This window comes from Chelmon rostratus, chromosome 8 (assembly GCF_017976325.1).
Source record: "Chelmon rostratus isolate fCheRos1 chromosome 8, fCheRos1.pri, whole genome shotgun sequence".
Lineage (NCBI taxonomy): Eukaryota > Metazoa > Chordata > Actinopteri > Chaetodontiformes > Chaetodontidae > Chelmon > Chelmon rostratus.
In genome coordinates this window covers 2294600-2300599 of record NC_055665.1, presented here as the reverse complement: position 1 = coordinate 2300599, position 6000 = coordinate 2294600, and positions in this window count along the sequence as shown.

Sequence of the window (6000 nt, the reverse complement as noted above, 5' to 3'; positions counted from 1 at the left end):
CTAACTGTGAGAGAAGAACTGTGTCGATGCTTGAGAGGAGAGAAGCAACAAATGAGTAAAAAAAACCCAACAACTTTCGTTTCATGCGTGCATAAATCTGTGTATGACAAATTATAATAAAATGGTTTGAGTAAATGGATACTGTTGAAAATAGTCAATTTAATAAATGAAAAATGTCATTTAAAAACGGCAATTTTGCTTAACCTTTAATCAAAATCTATTCTTTAATTTCATCTTCATGTGTGCACTAAAAACTCTGTGTTTTAAGACTTAATTAAAGGAGTGTGGCGACATCTGAAACAATCAGGAGCCAATGAGCGTCCAGGGAACCCGCTATTCTTGAAGCACACAAGTGTTTGTGTGGTTAAAAGTTAATCTGGCACAGTTTTGTGGCGCATCGTTCTAGAGGTGGGATGCATCTTTTAATGGCTGCATGAATCACCTCATTCCTTGGCAACTTCACACAATAAAACCCTGTTTGAGGGGGTCGAACCGACCGTCGGCAGCACGTGTTTCCTGTGTGCCAAGTTTCCACTAACAAGCTCCCTGGTTACCGAAAAACTTGGCAGAGCTGCTAATAAAGTATTGCTGCGTTTGAGGTAACTTATCGGCGCAGTTAGGGCATGTTTTCGGCCAATTACAACCAGTCAGACAGAGTTAGAGATGTAGAAGTGTGAGCGGGGGCAGCGGACCAGACTTCACTCACAAACTGCAACACAATCTTCAGGTCAGAGTGTCACAAAAAACAACAAAGCACAAACGTTCACTTCAAACACGCTGCTGCGTACGAACACGCCTGACCGGTCCAGCCGCGACCAGCGGCCTCTGGATTACCACGGGGGGGGGGGGGGGGGTGTTTGCATGAGTCCATTAGGAGAGACGTAAACCTCTTTTAGCTCTTTGTGGGGGTGTACGGGCACATGTGCGTGCTCTGATGGCCATCTGCCATCCGTCATCCTGTCGCCATTGATTCACCGCTGATGTCATCGGTGGGAATGATGGAGGAGCTGCAGAGCTGGGCTGAGGAGGTGCCCCTCTCCCACTTTAGATCTCCATCATATCTGAAGAGGCGTGACGGCGCAGAGAAGCTATGAGATGACGACATGTGCAAACAACACTGAGTAAGACAGGCAGGTGGTTGAGGGGGTCACCGAAATCAATATGTACCACCCTCTGGGGACCTTGAATATCCACAGGAAATGAATGAAAATTTAGCCAATAAGCTAAACTCTGCTGGCAGATCCGTCCTAAACAAATAAAAGAAGCCACAATTCTGTGCATCACTATAGAAACCTCAAGTTCATCAGAGAATCTGTAAACTTTACCTTTTTAACCAGTTTCTTTGCACTATCACAGCAAATTAGCAGAAATGCTAAAGTGTCATATTAGCAATCAGAGCACTGACCCTCTGACCTGCTTTACTCTTAATAGTAATCCAGGAGATGAACTGACGTCCATGCACTCTGCCTGATGCACTCTCCATCAAAACATGCTACAGGCTTCAAACGTGAATCCATCTTTGACAAAGACGTCTCTGGAAAGTGATGAGAACTGAGCCAGCGCTAAGGTCACGAGAACATCTGAAGAGATCAGTTCCTACACGAGCTGCACGTTGATTAATTCAACCGCACATGTACACTTAGGCCTCATTTCCACTGCACGGGACGACCCGGCTCGGCTTGACCTGCTTTTGGAATCTCAACCGAGGTGCTAGATAAAATCTACAACGCTTCCTGTTGGAAAAGGAGGATTTGAAGCAAATCGAGCCAAGCCGAGCCGAGCCGTGCAGTGGAGACGCGTGATAGAGCAGCTGAAAGCGACCCAGACGACAGTTTTGAATCTCACTACGTTTACTCACATCTGCTACGAAGAACAAATGTTTCAGCCTCTCCAAAAACACAAATACTGCATCTGAAACTGTCTGTTCATGCACCTGTAACCATAGCCAACAGTGACGTCACTGCGTATGACACACCTGGCCGTACACCTGCACGTCACTGCACTGTGAGAGGTTAAACCAGCGGAGATCAGCAAAAGCAAGATTTTCAGTGGAAGCAAAATTACACTTGAAGCTTTGTCTCATCTTTAATTGTTTATCTCTTACAGTAGTTTCTATGCAAATGTGTATATATTCTTAAAATAGTGTTTTTCTTACCTCCCTCTGCTCAGCTATGTATGTTTTGTGATATGCGAATTGCTGCTGCAACACTGCAATTTCCCTTAGGGGATCAATAAAGTACTATCTATCTATCTATCTATCTATCTATCTATCTATCTATCTATCTATCTATCTATCTATCTATCTGCAGAATTATCGCTCAGAGAAATGCAGTGAAGACGCTGAGTTTAAAGTGAAATGAGACGAGAGCGAGATGATTTTCTCTGACCACAACAATAAAGTAGGTGAAATGCAAAATGGTTTTAGGAGTTAAAAACTATTTCCAACTTTTTGCACTTCGTGCTTGAAGCGACAGAAAGAGTTTCATCACAGCATCCCTCCTCCTCCTCCTCCTCGCCTGAACGCTCGGAGTTGTTCAGCGTCTGCCTGTGTGTGAACAGAGCTTAAAGCATCTGACAGCATTACAAATCCTTCCTATCAAGTCATCAGTCAGCCGGTATGAAAATAGAGCAGGGGTTGCACTGCAGCGTGCAATCTGCTCCTGACAGCTGCAGGTTGGTTTACTGATCCAGGATCAGGATGAGTGAGACCGACTCCTGGATGGAAAATAAAAACTTTAATCCTCCACGAGAACAATATTAGCGGAGGTTGTGACCTGAACGTTTGAGCCCACAGTCATGTGTTTTAATGCTGACTCACCAGAATCGATCTGACTGATTCAGATGTTTGCTTCCTCTGAGGAATCAGGCTGATTTGATTTCATCTGGAGAGAAAAGTGTCATTTGGTGCTTGCTTCCACTTTCTTGTCACGGCTGTGGTTCGGTTTCTCGTGTTTGCCCTTCCCTTCCCTCCTGTCTGTCCCTCCTGTCCTGTCTGTCTGTGTGTCTGTGTGATTGGGAGGGTGGAGGCAGGTGTGCTGAAGGTGGAGCAGAGCCTCTCCAGCTGCATCCCATCCTGCAATAAATCCTCCAACCAAGTCTCAGCCGGATCCGAGAACCTGCTCAGTCAGTCTGCGGTTCCAGCCTTCCCTGACTCATCCTGTTCCAGTTCCCTCTGCTCTGATCTGGACTCTCAGACTCCTGTTCAGCCCAGAAACGTCCTGGATCCTGCTCTGGACCTGCTGCAGCACTCCCTGGTCTGTCTGCTTGGCTCGGTCCTGTAATAAATGAACTTAAATCTCTGACCTGACTGTCTGCGAGTGCACCTGGGTTCACTATCTCAGCCGAACACCTCATCCTTGGGTTGGGGGTCAGGTGAGGACAGCGAGTCTGCTCTCTAAAGTCTGGTTGTAGTGGGGGTGGGGGTTGAAGCAGCTCCATGTCCAGGTGAACACCGACTGCTGGTTGGGGTCAAGGAAATAAATCAGGTATATTTTTACATTTTACTCAGAATTAGTGATACTCAGCACAGCTGCTTTAAACAACCCCACCCCAAAGCAAACGAACCGCCTGATGAAGAGACATTTCCAGGTAGACGCAGACAGACATCAACTATAGAAAGGATTTCAATTTAAAGAACAAGAGATGACGACACAAATGCAGGAATGCAAGAAGAAGCACAAACACGTTTGTTTAGGACGTTTTTTCCAGGAGCTGCTGATTCAGCTGATGGATTAAACATAAGGAAAAACAAATTCCATGTAATAATAATAACAACTAATAATATCATAACTGTCATGATATGAACATGACTAATCGTGTTTAAAATGTGGCGTAGGCGAGGCGGGGCGGGGCGGGTCACTTCCTCTCGCGGTGTGTGTCTGCCAGCAGATGCCCACACAATAATCTAATCAGCGTCTGGAAACGAAGTTAGCCGTGCGCAGGCAGACAGGCCACACCCATGAAGACTCAGACGACGACGGAGGAAGGCAAGGAGGAAGAGGATGACTCGCGGCCAGGCCCTCCTCATCCTCCACATCTCTGCGCCTCAGCAGCCACAAACCATAAAGTCACAGCCGGTGTGTTCGGCCACGTGTGGGCTTCCCTCAGGTAAATCACACCTGATCACATGTTTGAGTAAATGTGGAGTCATTTTCACCCTTCATGTGTGGAGAGATAAGATCAGAAAAATGGCTGCCTCCATCCCTCTGGCTGGAAAAGAGGTGACGGCCGGACAAAAAATGCCCGGACCCCCTCCCCACATTTGGAAGTCAGAGCAATCAGAGAGTGTGTGGTTATTATTAGCTGCCAGGAGTGTGTGTGTCTGTCTGAGACATGAGTCCAACGGCTGCTGTGGACAAACCAGCTGAATGTGGCAGTTGACGGCCTGCTGTCAGCTCAGTCAGGGTCAAACCAGCCCCCCCCCCAAAAAAAAGCTTCACAAGCGACGTGAAAACACAAAACTGAACACACACAAAAGAGGAGCAATCACTGAAATCAGTCCTTGTCTTCATTCAAACTGGACACAGCCCTTGGCCTCGGTCTCGGTGCTGGAAGGCGTATTCTGATCCTTTTCTTAAAACTGCATCATTTGGCCACTTGGGGCAGCGCAGCAAGCTGTAGACGCCTCACTTACAGATTGACTCCTGCTAGCCAGCAGCTGCTTATTCACTCTCCTTTTAGCTCGGTTTTGGTCTCCACCAACACTTGAGTAAAACATCTGGATCTTCAGCTGCTCGATGCTCCACTTTCTTCACCAGCTGGTCTCTGATGGTGTCGGCCTGCCGAGACTGAACCAAAACACTGACTAAAAGACAGTAAAACAGAGCTCGTTAGTATGAACGACACCTTTCACTTCACATTTACTCATCTGATCTGTTGGTGGTATGAAATATTGATTAGTCTAGCTTTAAGCAACCAAACTAGAGTGTAAAAATATTGCGAGTAAAGAGTTCAAATACAAATCTTGTCAGAATCAAAAGTAAAAATAGCCTTTATGTAGCATGTTATACAGTATGTTATGTGTTACTGTATGTTTGTATGTCTACATGTATGTTATCATGTGCACTGATGGTTGTGCAGGACTTCATTTAAAGTATTCCTTTACTGTAGTTTTTTCCACTGTTGTGATATAAATGTAGTGGAGTAAAAGGTACAATACTCAGAGTACCTTAAAATTATACTCAAACACAGTACTGAAATAGATTTACTTAAGTATTCATTCATACTCGCTCAGTACATCTTCAACATGTATTTTTGAACACTTTGGACACTTTCCTGATTAACCTGTTACTGATCACTCATTGGCTGTAAAAATAGACAAAAGATACGTTTGCAAGCATCAAGAAGTTTTGGAATTATTTTGTCTTTTCTGAAGATCATTAAAGTTGATTTTCCTGATCACAAAATAAGAATTCTTTGTGTCGAGATGGAAAAATAAAGACTTTTCATGTTCGGATAAGGAGCTGCTGTCATGTGATTTATCTGAAGGAAACATTGAAAGTCTTCTAAAAACATTTAAACATATGTTTTGTTGTCCTCTGCAGCTTTACTGTGCATCCTCTGGATGTCGGCGGTGTTTTATGCTGCAGACAAAGTCCCTTCAGCTTCATCACTGAGCCTCCAAACTCACTTTCGTCGCACTTTTTCTCCGTTTCAGTTTCTAGGAGGCAGAATGTCTGCAACCTCCAACGAAAGACAAATCAGCATATTAAAACATCCAAGAATCTCAGATTTGTCTCAGAGGGCTTCACAGTCTGAACCGAAAATCCATCCTGAGACCTTTGACCTCATCTGTGGGAAGAAGAGGGAGGGGGAGGAGGAGGAGGAGAGGAAGAGCAGCTTGTTTCTCTTCTGTACTCGTTCTGAGTCGAGAAGTTTCTCATGAATTTCTTTATTAAAATTGAACATTCGTGGTTATTTTGCATGAAAACATGTTTTTTAAGATCTGGCTCGAGGTCACTGGAGACTTTGGGATGCTAAGTGGTCGCCACTTAAAATCCA